Source organism: Macaca nemestrina, chromosome 6 (assembly GCF_043159975.1).
Source record: "Macaca nemestrina isolate mMacNem1 chromosome 6, mMacNem.hap1, whole genome shotgun sequence".
NCBI classification, from domain to species: Eukaryota; Metazoa; Chordata; class Mammalia; order Primates; family Cercopithecidae; genus Macaca; species Macaca nemestrina.
Genome location: NC_092130.1, coordinates 22491799 through 22510238, shown reverse-complemented (window position 1 = coordinate 22510238; position 18440 = coordinate 22491799).

Here is an 18440-nt window from a genome sequence, read left to right as displayed (position 1 = left end):
GTTTCACAGTGTTAGCCAGGATGGTCTCGATCTCCTGACCTCGTGATCCGCCCGTCTCGGCCTCCCAAAGTGCTGGGATTACAGGCTTGAGCCACCGCGCCCGGCTGTTTTGTTGAAAAGACTATCCAGCTCAAGATCCGAGAGATGGAATGTGGCCAGAGGAGATAAGAAAGAGAAACTACTTTGCATAAATAAGAGCTCAGCAAGTTAACTTTCAAACAAATGAGTCCAGAGTACACCTGCAGACCGGGCCTGGCCCAAAAACAGCCACCTTCCCTCCCCTGGGCCTGTTTGGGTGTTCACAGCAGGACACTGTCAGCCTCTTTGCTCATTCCAAAACCAAGTTTGTGTATGTCTAGACCCATCCTAGGGTTGTCACCTGTGACATTTGCACAGTCAGCTGGAGCCATCTGGAATGTAACACCAAAAAATCTGCCTGTCCACTTTTACTTCAAGAGAGCCTTTAAAAGATTCAGAAAAATCAGACCAGGAGAGTTTGTTAAAAAGTGGTCTCCAGGGACTATTTGCATGTCAACAAAGTGTTCCATTTTTACCTTTTATCTTGCAAGTTCGAGAGCAGTTTCCATAGTAACTTCTTTGTGGCAATTCAAGTATGTTCATGGTAGAAAAATAAATGAGAAAATGCTCCACCCACTCCTCTTCAGGATAGCATATATTTTTTACTAAATGAACTGACACTTTTAGTAAGGCCAAACCAATACATGTTTTGAAGGAAAAAAAAAAAAAAGGCCGGACGCAGTGGCTCACGCCTGTAATCCCAGCCCTTTGGGAGACCAAGGTGGGTGGATCACCTGAGGTCGGGAGTTCGAGACCAGCCTGGAGAAACCCCGTCTCTACTAAAAATACAAAATTAGCTGGGCATGGTGGCACATGCCTGTAATCCCAGCTACTCAGGAGGTGCAGGCAGGAGAATCACTTGAACCTGAGAGGCTGAAGTTGCAGTGAGCTGAGATTGTGCCATTGCTTGCCAGCCTGGGCAACATGTGCGAAACTCCGTCTCTCTCTCTCTATATATATATACTCAGTTACGTTAATGACTTGTGTTGTGAAAAGCAGTGTAGACAACGGACACTGACTGCTTATCTCATGTGGTCACCGCCCTAGAGTTTCCTTGGGGGAGTTTAATTCATGGTACATGGGTATGGCAGCCGTGGAAAAGCACCATCCAGACCTACTTTCAAGAGAACCAGTTGCAAAGAGTGTGGTTGACTGACAGCTTCCTGCTGTCTTCCTCTGGGATCGTTTATGCCAAGGGCATACTCTCTGTGGGGCTATTCCCAGCAATGACTGAGAAGGGTGTGCTGGAGCCAGGCCATTTCTGCCAGTGCTGGACTCCTTCACTGGGCAATCATTGACCTGGGCTTTCCGTCGACTTGGTCCAGATTTCCTCAAAGCTTTGCTGCAATTGGATACTCTTCCTACCCAATCTTCCTTCCTTCCTTCTCTTCCTTGACAGGTGTCAGAACTTCCCTGTGGTCTCAGACCATCCCCACCTGCTCTTGCTCTCATTTCCCTTTTTCCTTCATAGGCATTTCCCCTAATAAATCTTACACTTCTAATTCCTTCTTGGCTCCTGTTTCCTGTAGTACCCAAACTGACACAGCAGGTGAACATTTGCACCTTGGTTTCAGTATTGGACTCATGAGTCTTGTTTTTGATCACACCTGACTACCTGACTGCTCATCTCCAGAGGTCAGAATACTTGGTTTCTTTTCTTTTCTTTTTCTTTTTTTTTTTTTTTTTTTGAGATGGAGTCTCGCTCTGTCATCCATGCTGGAGTGCAATGGTGCAATCTCGGCTCACTGCACCCTCCGCCTCCCGGATTCAAGCGATTCTCCTGTCTCAGCCTCCCGAGTAGCTGGGATTACAGGCATCTGCCACCAAGCCCAGCTAGTTTTTTGCATCTTTAGTAGAGACAGGGTTTCACTATGTTGGTCAGACTGGTCTCGAACTCCTGACCTCAGGTTATCCACCTGTCTTGGGCCTCCCAAAGTGCTGGGATTACAGGTGTGAGCCACCACTCCTGGACAATTTTTTTTGTATTTTTAGTAAAGACAGGATTTCAACCATGTTGGTCAGGCTGGCCTTGAACTCCTGACCTCAGGTGATCCACCTGCCTCGGTCTCCCAAAGTGCTGGGATTACAGGCGTGAGCCACTGCACCCAGCTGTAACCACATTTTCTATTAGGCATCCAAGGGGGAAGAGGCACTTTGGTCTTCTATACACTGACTTAGACATCTCAGAAGATAACTCTGATTGGCCCAGTTTGGACTATGTGCCTATCTTGGGTCCTATCACCTCTAGAGAGGCCTGCATTGCAGAATTGGTAGCTCTAGTAGAACCACATGGAGTGGGGAAAGAAGACTTCTCTGAAGGAACTCTGAAGAGAGTCATACAAAGTGGCATTACCATTTTACGTTCTTCCCAGCAATGTATGAGGGGAGTCTCGCTCTATCGCCCAGGCTGGAGTGCAGTGGCCGGATCTCAGCTCACTGCAAGCTCCGCCTCCCGGGTTCACGCCATTCTCCTACCTCAGCCTCCCGAGTAGCTGGGACTACAGGTGCCCGCCACCTCACCCGGCTAGTTTTTTTTGTATTTTTTAGTAGAGACGGGGTTTCACCGTGTTAGCCAGGATGGTCTCGATCTCCTGACCTCATGATCCGTCCGTCTCGGCCTCCCAAAGTGCCGGGATCACAGGCTTGAGCCACCGGCGCCCAGCCGAGGGTTTTAATTTCTCCACATCCTGGTTACAACATATTACCTACTGTTGCATCATGAGGTTAAAAAAAAAAAAAAAAAAGAAAAGAAAAAGAGAAAAGAGAACTTACTATCATCTGTCTTTTTTATTGGTAGATATGAAGTAGTATCTCATTGTGGTTTTCATTTATGTTTCCCTGATGGTTAGTAATGTTGAATATCTTTTTGTGTGCTTATTTGCCATTTGTACTTTTTTTCCCCTGCTCTTGTTGCCTAGACTGGAGTGCAATGGTGTGATCTCAGCTCACCGCAACCTCCGCCTCCCAGGTTCAAGTGATTCTCCTGCCTCAGCCTCCCGAGAAGCTGGGATTACAGGCGCCCACCACGATGCCCAGCTAATTTTATATTTTTAGTAGAGATGGGGTTTCTCCATTTTGGTCCGGTTGGTCTCAAACTCCCAACCTCAGGTGATCTGCCCGCCTCAGCCTCCCAAAGTGCAGGGATTACAGGCGTGAGCCATCATGCGCCCTGCCTTATTTATTTATTCGTATATTTATGAGACAGAGTCCTGCTCTTTTGCCCAGGCTGGAGTGCAGTGATGAGATCTTGGCTCGCTGCAACCTCTGCCTCCCGAGGTCAAGCAATTCTTCTGCCTCAGCTTCCCAAGTAGCTGAAACTACAGATGGACACCACCACACCCAGCAAATTTTTGTATTTTCAGTAAAAGACGGGGTTTCACTAAGTTGGCCAGGCTGGTCTTGGACTCCTGAGCTCAGGCAATCCATCTGCCTTGGTCTCTCAAAGTGCTAGGATTACAGGCGTGAACCACTACGCCCGGCCCTACATTTCTTTTAAGAGTTTTGTAGTTTTAGTTCTTATATTAAGTTCTTTGATCCATTTTGAACTAATATTTATATATGCTGTGAAGTAGGGACCCAACTCCATTCTTTTGCATGTAGACATCCAGTTGTTCCTGCACCACTTCTTGAGTAGACTATTCTTTTTCCAATGAATTATTTTGGTACTTGGTTAAAAAGTAATTGATAACTCTCAGGAGTTATTCCTAATGTTAATAATAATCACTAGAATTTTTGCTGGCTCCTGGTTTATATTAAGAACCTTTGCTCCTTTCCCTTCGAGCACATTTGTTTCAGAGATCATTCCAGGATCTCAAATATGTAATCTTGATTAACGCAACACTGAACACCCTAAGGTGCCAGAAGGGCACTCCAAGTGTGATTATATAAGGGTTTGTGGGTAAATAACTTTGTAAGCTTTCCTAATCTATAAAATGGGGATAATAAGAATACTTGGCTGGGCATGGTAGCTCACACCTGTAATCTCAGCACTTTGGGAGGCCAAGGCGGGAGGATCACCTGAGGTCGGGAGTTCAAGACCAGCTTGACCAATATGATAAAACCCTGTCTCTACTAAACATACAAAAATTAGCTGAGCATGGTGGCATGCACCTATAATCTCAGCTACTTGGGAGGCTGATACAGGAGAATCGCTTGAACCCGGGAGGCAGAGGTTGCAGTGAGCCGAGATTGCGCCATTGCATTCCAGCCTGGGCAACAAGAGCGAGACTCCATCTCACATAAAAAAAAAAAAAAAAGAATACTTGCCCACCGGTGGTTGTGAGGACTAAAGGAAATTAAAAAGTTGTCAATAGAACTGTGCATTAGATGGAATAATTGTAAAATGTTTTACAGATATAAAGAAGGCAAACTTCAATGCTTTGGCAAAAGTTGGACTAGGATGTCTAAAGCAAGCTTTGCTTTGTGATTAATTAGCTGGGTAACCTTGTGTAATCACTGAAACTCTCCCAGTCTCAATTTCCTGGTCTATTTAATGTAGGTAATGATGCCAAGTCTAATGACCTTTCTGGGTTATTGTGAGATTGAAGCAATGTAGTAGGTGTAAAAGTGGTTTGGAACACTTAACTTGTTATTCTGGGCATTGTAAAGGATTCATAGAGAATTGCTTGCTTTCATTCTAAAAATTGCCTTTGAATTGTTTATAGTGCTGGATTGATTCCTTTCCTTGGGGCCAGTCCCAAGTAATGTTTACCACAATAAAACATTAACATGAAATTTTTCACCTTTTACCTGGGTGAGAACCAGAGCCTGATACTTGGCTCAAATAAAGTATTTATGCAGGGTTTAATAACAACCAGGCCCTCAGGGAACTCTCTATTAATAAATAGTTTTGGTGCTGGGATAGAATGTGACCAGGAAGAATATTAACCAGAGTCTTTCTTTTATTGGTCAGTTACAATGTAGAGAAAGTATGTTAGAAAAAAATTATCTCAGATGACCTTATTCACATTGTGGTGGAGTTGGAAGACCACCCCACCTCCCATCCCAGGCAGTCATGGGGAGGAAGACAGTCTGCCCAAGGGAATCCTAATTTGAAGGGAAGAGGACAGTGAATCAAATAAACTAACCATAGTAGTCCATAGCACCTACTCCATTGTTGAGGAAGATACATTTGCAAATTATGAAGTATTTAAGGACCTTTCTTGACATCCTTGTGGGTTGGTTAAGACGAAACTGCCTCTGACAATTAATGTTAATATTTGGGAGATGCAAGTATGACCCAACAAATATTGACAGGCCATGATAGAATAAAGATCTTTAACTGTCCCCCACCATGTTAGAGAGACACCAAAGAGGACCGGACAACTGGAATACCAACAATTCCCCCTGCCAATTTTCTCAGTGCTATTCTAGACTAACTCACACCTGGATATTTTTCCCCTGTGGGGAACACATTTCACCTGGTGGAGGAAGAGGCCTGGCCTGGGGCAAGAAAATCTCTTTTTTTTTTTTTTTTTTTTTTTGAGACGGAGTCTTGCTCTGTCACCCAGGCTGGAGTGCAGTGGCCGGATCTCAGCTCACTGCAAGCTCCGCCTCCCGGGTTTACGCCATTCTCCTGCCTCAGCCTCCCAAGTAGCTGGGACTACAGGCGCCCGCCACCACGCCCGGCTAGTTTTTTGTATTTTTTAGTAGAGACGGGGTTTCACCGTGTTAGCCAGGATGGTTTCGATCTCCTGACCTCATGATCCGCCCGTCTCGGCCTCCCAAAGTGCTGGGATTACAGGCTTGAGCCACCGCGCCCGGCCTCTCTTATGAAGAAGGGTGGAATTTTGCAGAGAGGAAGGCAGTGCTCTCATATAAAAATACGAGGATTGCTGGGCACAGTGGCTGGCTCATGCCTGTAATTCCAGCACTTTAGGAGGCCGAGGCGGGTGAATCACTTGAGGTCGGGAGTTCGAGGCCAGCCTGACCAACATGAAGAAACCCTGTCTCTACTAAAAATATAAAATTAGCTGGGCATGGGTGGCACATGCCTCTAATCCCAGCTACTCTAGAGGCTGAGGCAGGAGAATCACTTGAACCTGAGAGGCAGAGGTTGCAGTGAGCCGAGATCGAGCCATTGCACTCCATCCTGGGCAACAAGAGTGAAACTCCGTCTCAAAAAAAAAGGAGAGAAAATGAAATAAATAAATAAATAAATAAAAGAATATGAGGATCAAGAAATAAGGTTAAGATCTTAGAGCTCCCAAAAGGAAACTCCCTTTGTTTAAACTTTTAGGTGCTTTCCCTGTAAAGTTATACTTTCTATATAGTTTTAAAGTATTTCCCCATAGTCTGCAATTCCCCTTAGTTTCCTCCAACAACCTCTCAGTAAAATGTGATACACAACTGCTTACTAGCTGTGCCTCAGTTTCCAGTTTCTTTATCTGTAAATTGGAGATATCTTCTTCATAGTGTTACCAGTGGAGGGTTTTGACTACAAGTCATCATCCAGGTTCTTGGCATTTTGAACAAAGAATTGAACAAAATGCACAAACAGAACAAAGAATGAAGCAATGGAAACACAGATTTATTGAAATGAAAGTACACTGCACTGAGTGGGAATGATCTAGCAGCTCAAGAGCACTGATTGCAGAATTTTCTGGGGTTTAAATACCCTCTAGAGGTTTCCCACTGGTTACTTGGTTTATACCCAATGTAATTGAAGTACTGGCCTGTGAGCAGTCTGATTGTTTGTGGAAAGTGACCAATCAGAGGCTGAATTGAAGTTACAAAGTTACACCCCTACTCAAATGAAGACTAGACCTGCAACCAGTCTGATTGGTTGCAGGAGGGGACCAGTCAGAGGTACTTTCCATTTTTCATCTGCAAGGCAGTGCAAAAGGAGTAGCCTCTGATCCTTTTGTGACTTGAGACTACCATGTTAGAGAGACACCAAAGAGGACCGGACAACTGGAATACCAACAATTCCCCCTGCCAATTTTCTCAGTGCTATTCTAGACTAACTCACACTTGGCTATTTTTCCCCTGTGGGGAACACATTTCACCTGGTGGAGGAAGAGGGCTGGCCTGGGGCAAGAAAATCTCTTGTGAAGAAGGGTGGAATTTTGCAGAGAGGAAGGCAGTGCTCTCATATCAGAATATGAGGATTCTTATATGAAGAAAGGTGGGGTTTTCCTTTTGATTCAGTTCTAGGAAGTCAGTTCGAATAGGCCTTAGGTTCCCTGCCTCCAGACCCTTTATTCTCCTGCCTGAATAGGGTTGTCCTGAGGATTTGATGAATTACTGCATGTTAAATGTGCTAATAAATGTGAGTTAAGTTAGGACACTTGCCGGTGCCTGGCACAGAGAAGTGCTCAGTGTGTGCGAACTGTTGTTGCGGCTGTTAACCACAACACCTTCTCCTCTTCTTCCTCTTCAGGAACGTCTTTCAGATATTGAGCTATCTTCAGGTATCTTCCTCAAGGCCTTTCAGATATTGAGAGAAGCCAGGGCCAGTTCCATTTTTTGAGGCTACTTGTAAGAAAAAATAAGGAAATTACAAAATAAGACTTCAAAATATTGTGGTATGCTTTAAAAATATTTACATAGGCCAGGCTTAGTGGCTCACGCCTATAATCCCAGCACTTTGGAAGGCTGAGGTGGGCGAATCATGAGGTCAAGAGATCGAGACCATCCTGGCCAACATGGTGAAACCCTGTCTCTACTCAAAATACAAAAATTATCTGGGTGCTGTGGCGTGCGCCTGTAGTCCCAGCTACTCAGGAGGCTGAGGCAGGACAATCGCTTGAACCGGGGAGGTGGAGGTTGCAGTGAGCCAAGATTGCACCACTGCACTCCAGCCTGGTGACAGAGCTTAAAATAAAAAAAAAAAAATTTACATATAGCAAATTAATACTTTGCAACACAAAAAGATACAAGCAACAAATAAAACTGTGCTATTTGCAGGGTATTTACACAGCATACAAATTGCGTACTCTGAACACTGTAGCTCAGGGATTAGATACAACCTTAAAGCTAAACATCAACATCTTCCAGTTCTGTCAGCCTTTCTATCTTTGTATATGACCTCCTTTGGAAATAACTTTATTTTTTATTCATTTATTTATTTTAAATTTATTATTATTTTTATTATTTCTGAGATGGAGTCTCACTCTATCACCCAGGTTGGAGTGCAGTGGCATGATCTCTGCTCACTGCAACCTCTGCCTCCTGGGTTCAAGCAATTCTCCTGCCTTAGCCTCCGGAGTAGCTGGGGTTACAGGTGTGCGCCACCATGACCAGCTAATTTTTGTATTTTTAGTAGAGATGGGGTTTCATCATACTAACCAGGCTAGTCTTGAACTCCTGACCTCAAGTGATTCGCCTTCTTGGCCTCCCAAAGTGTTGAGATTACAGGCATGAGCCACTGCACCCGGCTTGGAAATAACTTTAAAGGGAACTTTTCAGTCTTTTCATGAATTAGTTGCATGTTTGTTTTGTTTTGTGTGTGTGTGTTTTTTTTTTTTTTTTTTTTCGAGACAGAGTCTCTCTCTGTTGCCCAGGCTGGATTTCAGGGGAACAATCATAGCTCACCACAGCCTAGAACTCCTGGGCTTAAGGGATCCTCCCACCTCAGCCTCCTGAGTAGCTGGAACTACATGTGCATGCCACTCACCTCGACCTCCCAAAGTGCTGGAATTACAGGTGTGAGCCACTGCTTCTGGCCGAAACTCTTTTGCACCCCTCCACACAGACTGATAAAGGGAAATCAGAGGCCCTACTCCTCAGACCCCTCCACACCACATTTGTAGATGGAGGAGTGGCCAGAGAATAAGCAGCTTGAAGGGGCAGTGTCAAGATGATTCTAGAAAGGGCAAACTCCTTTCCTAATATTCATGAGGAAGGTAACAATCTGGAGGGATAGAAATACTGACATTCTAGTAGTTTGAGTAATGCCTGGTTGTGGAATATTTCAGGAGAGCTGAACTTGAGTTTCCTGGACTGAAGCTTTCATTTTTATCTGTTTTGATGGAAATCTTTCTAAAATGGAGCTACTTCCCTGTATTATTAAAAAGAGCGTAGTGAAAATAAAAAAACAGAACCAAAGCATACTCTCCAAATGAAAACGATTGATATTCTATTCGAGATACCATGTGCAGGTGAATCATGTCTGAGTAGTTTCATTTGACGTAGAGGAGCATCTAGAAACTCTCAGCGAAAGGTAAGAATGCACACATATTTTCCCGCTCTGTGCTTCCTTCATATTTTCATGTCAGTATCATAACTCAACATTTGTCATCTTGAGGATAGAGAAGGTTTAGTATTCATTGCTATAAAAACAAACCTGCAGAATAAATGTGACTGTAAACACTTCTATTGGATGAGGGCCATTCTTAAGTGGGTTTTTTTGTTTGTTTTTTGTTTTTGTTTTTGTTTTTTGTCTTTCAAAAATAAAGAGCACCGGCCAGGGCTCACACTTGTAATCCCAGGACTTTGGGAGGTTGAGGTGGGCAGATAGCTTGAACTCAGGAGTTCAAGACGAGCCTAGGCAACATGGCCAAACCCAGTCTCTACAAAATATACCCCAAAAAATTAGCCAGTTGTGGTGGTGCATGCCTATTATCCCAGCTATTCAGAAGGCTGAGGTACGAGGATCACTTGAACCTAGGAGGTGAGGTGAAGGTAGCAGTGAGTCGAGAGGCTCACACCTGTGGACCCAGCTACTCGTTGGGAGACTGAGATGTGAGGATTGCTTGAGCCTGGGAGGCAAAGGTTGCAGTGAGTGGAGATCAGACTACTCCACTCCAACCTGGGTGATAGAATGAGACCCCTGCCTCAAATAAATAAAAAATTAAATAAATAAATAAATAAAGCACTAATAGAAGACAAGGCAAAGTAAGCTACTAAAACAAAGAAAGAAAACTGAAGATTTTTTTCCAGATTGAGGCTGTCTCTTGACTCAAGGATCTGCCATTATTTCATTCTTTTTTGGGCTCCAGATGCAGAAAGGGGTAAGGGAAAGGACATACACGTTGTAGACCAAAATCTTGGGTGCTGGTCTATCTCAGGTCCTCACCAGCTTGTAGTTTTAGGCATCTGAGTCTTAGATTTCCTATATGTAAAATGTGGATGACCCATTTTCCCCTGCTCCAGGAAAGTTATAAAAATGAAATGCAATAGAGATTTTTAACTATAAATATAGACGGATAATGTTGCCTAGGGCCCGCCCTGGAACCTCGCTGGTTCTCTACAAAGGGTAACTTCTATTACTTGTTAGCCATGCTTTATTTCCAATTTTGCTCCTTTAGTACATTAGTCTTCCCTATTTTCATCTCAATGTTTTTGCCTTTGCCCAGAGGGATGCATGACATAATCATCCATCTATCCTTCTGTTCATTTATTCATTTATAACCATTTTATCGTGGAAAATTTTACATAAACATAAAGGTAGAGAGAATGGTATAACAGACCCCGAGGTACCCATCACCCAGATACAACCACTGACTCATTGCTGCTTTTATTTCACCTATACTCCCTCTGTCTCCTCCCGTACTGAATTACTTTGAAATAGAATCCAGACATCAAATCATCCATGTAAATGTATCAATATGTATCTCTAAAAGACCACAACTGGTTTAAAAAACATAACCACAATGCCATTATCAATCTAAAAATAACAATAATTCCTTAGTATTGTAAAACAATTCAGAATCGGTTAACGCTCAGATTTCCCAATTGTCTCATAGCGTATCTTTTTAAAAAGTATTTGTTTTTCCGGGTGTGGTGGCTCACGCCTGTAATCCCAGCACTTTGGGAGGCTGAGACAGGCGGATCACCTGAGGTCGGGAGTTCAAGACCAGCCTGACCAATATGGAGAAACCCCATCTCTACTAAAAATGCAAAAAAAAAAAAAAAAGAATCATCCGGGCATAGTGGCGCATGCCTGTAATCCCAGCTACTCGAGAGGCTGAGGCAGAAGAATCGCTTGAACCCGGGAGGCGGAGGTTGCAGTGAGCCGAGATGGCACCATTGCACTCCAGCCTGGGCAACAAGAGCAAAACTCCGTCTCAAAAAAAAAAAAAAAAAAAAAAAAAGCCAGGTGTGGTGGCGCAGGCTTGTAATCCCAGCTACTTGGGAGGCTGAGGCAGGAGAATCGCTTGAACCTCGGAGGCGGAGGTTGCGGTCAGCCGAGATCACACCATTGCACTTCAGCCCGGGCAACAAGAGCAAAACTATGTCTCAAAAAAAAAAAAAAAAAAAAAAACCGTCCAAAAAAAAAAAAAGTATTTGTTTTAATTGGGATTCGCACAAGGCCCACATCTAGCATTTGGTTTATATAGTTCTTAAATCTCTGGTGATCTACAGGCACCCTCCGACCTCTCTTTTCTTCTTTCTCTTTCTCTTTTTCTTTCTTTCTTTCTTTCTTTCTTTCTTTCTTTCTTTCTTTCTTTCTTTCTTTCTTTCTTTCTCTCTCTCTCTCTCTCTTTCTTCCCTCCCTTTCTCTGTCTCTCTCTCTCCCCCTCTCTCTCTTTCTTTCTTTGTTTCTTTCACAGTTTAACCTCATCACCTAGGCTGGAGTGCGGTGGTGCCATCTTGGCTCACTGCAACCTCCACCTCCTGGGTTCAAGCGATTCTCTTGCCTCAGCCTCCAGAGTAGCTGGGATTACAGGCATGCATGACCAAGTCCAGCCAATTTTTGTATTTTTAGTAGAGATGGGGTTTCACCATGTTGGCCAGGCTGGTCTCAAATTCTTGGCCTCAAGTGATCCATCCACCTCTGCCTGCCAAAGTGCTGGGATTACACGCGTGAGCCACCATGCCTGGCCCTTTTTTTCTGTCCTTGCAGTTTACTTTTTATAGAAAAAGGTCAATTGTCAGGAAGAGTTTTCCAAATTCTGAATTTTGCTGATTGCATTCCCTTTGTGTTGTTTAATATGTTTTTCTTCCCTCTATATTCTCTGTAAACTGGTATTTAGTTCTGAATGCTTGATTTGATTCACACTCTTGGTTTTGTTTGTTTGCTTTTTTTGACAGAATCTCATTCTGTTACCCAGGCTAGAGTGCTATTGCACAGTCTTGGCTCACTGCAACCTCCAACCTCCCCAGTTCAAGTGATTCTCCCGCCTCAGTCTCCTGAGCAGCTGGAATACCGGTGCCCGCCATTATGCCTGGCTAATTTTTGTATTTTTAGTAGAGAGGGGGTTTCACCATGTTGGCCATGCTGGTCTCAAACTCCCGACCTCAGGCAATCTGCCTGCCTCAGCCTCCCAAAGTGCTGGGATTACAGGCAAGAGCCACCATGCCCGGCCCCACATTCTAGTTTTTTATTTTATTTTTATTTTTTGAGACAGAGGCTTGCTCTTGTCATCCAGGCTGGAGTGCAATGGCAGGATCTTGGCTCATTGCAACCTCCGCCTCCTGGGTTCAAGTGATTCTCCTGCCTCAGCCTCCTGACTAGCTGGTATTACAGGTACCCACCACCACACCCGGCTAACTTTTGTATTTTTAGTAGAGACGGGATTTCATCATGTTGGCCAGGCTGGTCTCGAACTCCTGACCTCATGATCCACCCACCTCAGCCTCCCAAAGTGCTGGGATTACAGGCATGAGTCACCGCACCTGGCCTCACATTGTGACCGCACCTCACAAGACTATTTTGTGGGTGGTGTTATGGGCTGAATTGTACCCCTGCAAAATTCATATGTAGAGATTCTATCCCACAGTACCTTGGACTGTGACTGTATTTGAAGATGAGGTTTTTTAAGAGGTAATTTGATTAAAATGTAGTCATTAGAATAGGTCCTACTCCCATATGACTGGTGTCCTTTTCAGAAGAGGAAATCTGGACACAGACAGTTACAAAGGAAAGGTCGCATGAAGACACAGAGAGAAGATGACCATCTGTAAGCCAAGGGCAGAGGCCTCAGAAGAAATCGACCCTGCCTGTGCCTTGATCTTGGACTTTTAGTGTCCAGAACTGGAGAAAATGAATTTCTGTTGTTTAAGCCACCCAGTCTGTGGCACTGTGTTACAGCAGCCCTAGAAACTAGTACAGGTGGTGATGGGAATGTCCATTAGGAGGCACGTAGTGTGGGATATCTCTTTCTTTTTTTTTTTTTTTTTTTGAGACGGAGTCTCGCTCTGTCGCCCAGGCTGGAGTGCAGTGGCCGGATCTCAGCTCACTGCAAGCTCCGCCTCCCGGGTTCACGCCATTCTCCTGTCTCAGCCTCCTGAGTAGCTGGGACTACAGGCGCCCGCCACCTCGCCCGGCTAGTTTTTTGTATTTTTTAGTAGAGACGGGGTTTCACCGTGTTAGCCAGGATGGTCTCGATCTCCTGACCTAGTGATCCGCCCGTCTCGGCCTCCCAAAGTGCTGGGATTACAGGCTTGAGCCACCGCGCCCGGCCGGGATATCTCTTTCTATGGTAATATTAGCTGCCATTGATCATTGTTTCCTAGATCCATTATCTCATTTGGAGTTTGCAAAAGTGGTAAGACTCTAATTCTATTATTATTATTATTATTATAATATACATTTTTTTGAGACAAAGTCTCACTCTGTCACCCAGGCTGGAGTGCAGTGGCGTGATCTTGGCTCACTGCAACCTCCGCCTTTTGGACTCAAGCGATTCTCCCACCTCAGCCTCTGGAGTAGCTGGGACTACAGGCACGTGCCACGGTCCCTGGCTAATTTTTTGTATTTTTGATAGAGATGGAGTTTTGCCATGTTGGCCAGGCTGGTCTTAAACTCTTGGGCTCCAGTGATTGGCCTGCCTCAGCCTCCCAAAGTGCTGGGACCACAGGCATCAGCCACTATGCCTGGCCGGTCATGCTCTAAATCTATCATTCCTTTTCATATCTTTTAACTGGAATTCTTTTCTAAAGATGATTTTTTCCCTCATCAATTATTTAGAAATTCTGAGAAGAAGGATAAATACTTGATTCTGTCTCTTTATTTACAGGTATTCAGAATAATGAGTTGGTTCCCTAGTATCTTTCAAAAGTGAGTAGTTGTTTTTTTTTTTTTTTTAATGAACTCATGACGTTTAATACATTTGACCTGTTTCAATCAATTAGTTATTGCTCTTTTTGATATTTACATTATCCCAGTTTTTGCCTTGGGAGCTTTTTCACCATAGCTGCTGAGTCCTTCTGATACAACACAAGTCTTCTTTAATACTGCTTCCTTAGACCGGGCGGGTGGCTCACGCCTGTAATCCCAGCACTTTGGGAGGCTGAGATAGGTGGATCACCTGAGGTCGGGAGTTTGAGACCAACCTGACCAACATGCAGAAACCCTGTCTCTGGTAAAAATGCAAAATTAGCTGGGCTTGGTAGCACATGCCTGTAATCCCAGCTGCTTGGGAGGCTGAGGCGGGAGAATCGCTTGAACCTAGGAGACAGAGGTTTCGGTGAGCCTAGATCTCACTATTGCACTCCAGCCTGGGCAACAAGAGTGAAACTGTCTCAAAACAAACAAACAAACAACAACAACATATATATATATATATATATATATATATATATATATATATATATATGGCTTCCTTGCTTTTTATTACAACATGATATCCAGGCTTATCTTCATTTTGGGCAGGCCCCAACATTAGTCAATCTTCTTTTTTTTTTCTTGAGACAGATTCTTGCTCTTTTGTGCAAGCTGGAGTGCAATGGTGCAATGGTGCGATCTTGGCTCACTGCAATCTCCGCCTCCCGGGTTCAAGCAATTCTTCTGCCTCAGCCTCCTGAGTAGCTGGGACTACAGGTGCACACTGCCACACCTGGCTAATTTTTGTTTTCATTTTGTTTGGTTTTTTTTTTTTTGAGATGGAATCTCACTCTGTTGCCCAGGCTAGAGTGCAGTGGCACCATCTTGGCTCACTGCAACCTCTGCCTCCCAGGTTCAAGCAATTCTCTTGCCTCAGCCTCCCGAGTAGCTGGGATTTCACTCTGTTGCCCAGGCTGGTCTCGAGCTCCTGACCTCAGGTAACCCTCCTGCCTCGGCCTCCCAAAGTGCTGGGATTACAGGCATGAGCCACAGCGCCCAGGCTTAATTTTTGTATTTTTAGTGGGGGTTTCACCATGTTGGTCAGGCTGGTCTCAAACTACTGACCTCAGGTGATCCGCCCCCCTCAGCCTCCCAAAGTGCTGGAATTACAGGCATGAGCCACCACACCCGGCTGAGTCAAAAATTTCTCTAAGGAAATCGTATTTAAATGCCACAATCTGAGTATTAGCAGTGCTCATTTCCATTGGGTTTAGTATTACTTCTAGGACTTTTTCATTGACAGAGCTTGGAAATACTTTTTATTTTTAAGAGGAAAGGCAAGAGTTTGTAATAATTCAAAATTTATCATTACAGGGTATTAATTCTTTGATTTTTTATTTGTATTTTTTTCTCCTATCCTGAAAATCTTGATTCTTAATATTAACAGTGGCTTATGGCTGGGCACAGTGGCTCACACCTGTAATCTCAGCACTTTCGGAGCCTGAACGGGGAGGATTGCTTGAGCACAGGAGTTCGAGACTAGCCTGGGTAACATGACAAGACTCCTTCTCTACAAAACATACAAAAATTAGCTGGGTATGGTGGTGCACACCTGTAGTGGCAGCTACTTGGGTGGCTGAGATGGGAAAATCATTTGAGCCTGAGAGGTGGAGGTTGCAGTGAACTATGATCAAGCCACTGAACTCTAGCCTAGACGACAGAGCAAAAAAAAATTTTTTAAACCCCAGAAAACAAACAAACAAAAATGACATACTTGCTTTATCCTACAATGAGCATAACAGCTTCAGAATAATAATAGCAAAATAACTACTAACAATATAATTACTGAAAATAGTTTAAGATTATTTTTGTAGTTTTTTGTCTCCTTTGAGATATTCCACTGGGATATGTAGTCAGATTACTAAAGCCATGTGAAATAATTCCTTTCAAAGTGCTGTTAGTTTTTGTAAACTAATAGTTTTGTGAAATAAAAGGGAGTACTTCTATTTTTATTAGCTAATCACTTAAACAATATGGTTGAAAGTCAAATCTATGAAATAAGTTATATTAAGAAGACTAGTTTCTCACCTTATCCCTTCTACCCATTCCCCCTTCCTCAATGAGTAAAACTCTGTTTCAAATATATATAAGCATATTATACACATGTGTGTGTAGGTTCATGTAAAATACTTACAAGTACATACATATTTGCATGCATATCTTTTTTTTTTTTTTTTTTTTGAGACAGTTTCACTGTTGTTGCCCAGGCTGGAGTGCAAAGGTGTGATCTCATCTCACTGCAACTTCCACCTCCCAGATTGAAGTGATTCTCCTGTCTCAGCCTCCAAAGTAACTAGGATTACAGACATGTGCCACCGCACTCAGCTAATTTTTGTATTTTTAGTAGAGATGAGGTTTCACCATGCTGGCCAGGCTAGTCTTGAGCTTCTGACCTCAGGTGATCTGCCCATCTTGGCTTTTCAAAGTGCTGGGATTACAGGCATGATCCACCACGCCCTGCCAAGTGCATATGTATCTAAACAGTAGCTTATTAAAATATTTGTCTCTGCTTTGCTTTCTCATTCATTGTTATACCTTAGATATCACTTCACAGCATTTTTACAACTCCATTGCAGGCATGTGCTATTATTTATTCAGTCAAGTTTATACAGTTTCTAGTCTTTTGCTATTCTTATTAATGCCAGCTTATACTTGGCATAGTATATGTGCAGCTTTTCATATTTCTGTAAGTGTATTTTGGGGACAGATACTTGGGTTTCTGGGTCAAAGAAAAAATGCAAAGGAAAAAACTTTTTTTTTTTGAGTCTCACTCTGTTACCCCGGCTGGAGTCCCTCCCAGGTTCAAGAGATTCTTGTGCCTCAGCCTCCTGAATAGCTGGGACTACAGGCGTGTGCCACCATACCCAGCTAATTCTTTTGTTTTTAGTAGAGAGGGGGTTTTACCGTGTCCAGCTAATTTTTGTATTTTTAGTAGAGACAGGGTTTCATCATGTTGGCCAGACTGGTCTCAAACTCCTGGTCACAATTGATCTGCCCACCTTGCCCTCACAAAGTGCTGGGTTACAGGTGTGAACCACCACACCCGGCTGCAAAAGAAACTTATAAATCTTGCCAATTCTCTTCTATAGGAATTGTACCCTTTTGCCTTCCTGCCATCGACAAATGAAAAGATCTCTTTCAGAATGCCATCACAGAACATGTTATCAATCTTTTGGATTTTTTTTTGCCCATCCAATAGATGAGAAATGGTATCTTATCATGGCTTCATGCCACATTTCTCTCCTTATGAGCAAGATTGATTTTTTCATGTGTTTAAAAGTCATTCACATTTCTCTTTTTTATAATCTGTGTTCTTGTCTCTCATCTATTTTGCTATAGGGTTGGTCTTTTCTCTATATTTAGCTCTTTCTTTGTGAATGATCAGCAAACTGGGGTCCATCATTAACAACTGTGGTGGACGCCTTTCCTGGCTGCTCCTTTCTGTGATCTCCAGGCCTCTCAGGACCCTGCTGCCATCCTGTTCAGTCCTTAGGCCTTTAGAACAACACTCAGCTGTGTACTTCCTGCAACTGTGCTATTGTCCTCGCAGACCAGGTGGTGGGAGCACAGCAAGATAAACAAAAGCAGCGGGTGTTCTCCCCACGTTGTTGGGACTACAGCCCCTCTGATTGGAGAGGGCGGTTCACCTCTTCAGAAGGTTAGGCCCTGGGGGCCTCTGCTGCTGTTACTGTGGCTATCATTGCAACTGTTGTGACCATCGGGTTGCCTTGGGCTGGCATATGAGAGAACAGAGAAAAGAAAAGACAAATCTTTTTTTTTTTTTTTTTTTTTGAGACGGAGTCTCGCTGTGTCATCCAGGCTGGAGGGCAGTGGAACAATCTCAGCGCACTGCAACCTATGCCTCCTGGGCTCAAGTGATCCTCCTGCCTCAGCATCCCAAGTAGCTGGGATTACAAGTGCGTGCCACCTCACCCAGCTAATTTTTGTATTTTTAGTAGAGACAGGGTTTCACCATGTTAGCTAGCTGGTCTTGAACTTCTGCCCTCATGATCCACCCACCTTGGCCTTTGAAAGTGCTGGGATTACAGATGTCAGCCACTGCGCCCAGTCATGAAAAGAAGAATCTTAATTCTACTTAGCATTAGGCGTTCCTTTCTCTCTCCTGAAGCTGAAACTAGAGGGGCTCTCCTGCCTCTGAGTGCCCAGTGCCCAACTCTGGCCATCAGGATGTCTTGAAATCAGAACAACAAAAAAAAAGGGAAATCCACAGCTGGTTCAGTGGTATTTCAGGTTATGGTCTTCTCCAATCTGCCTTCTGGTGCTTAAATTAAGAAAGCTCCATGCTTTCTGCCTAGGTTTTATAGCTACATTCATGGGGAGAGACAGGATGGAATGTGCTTACACGGTCTTA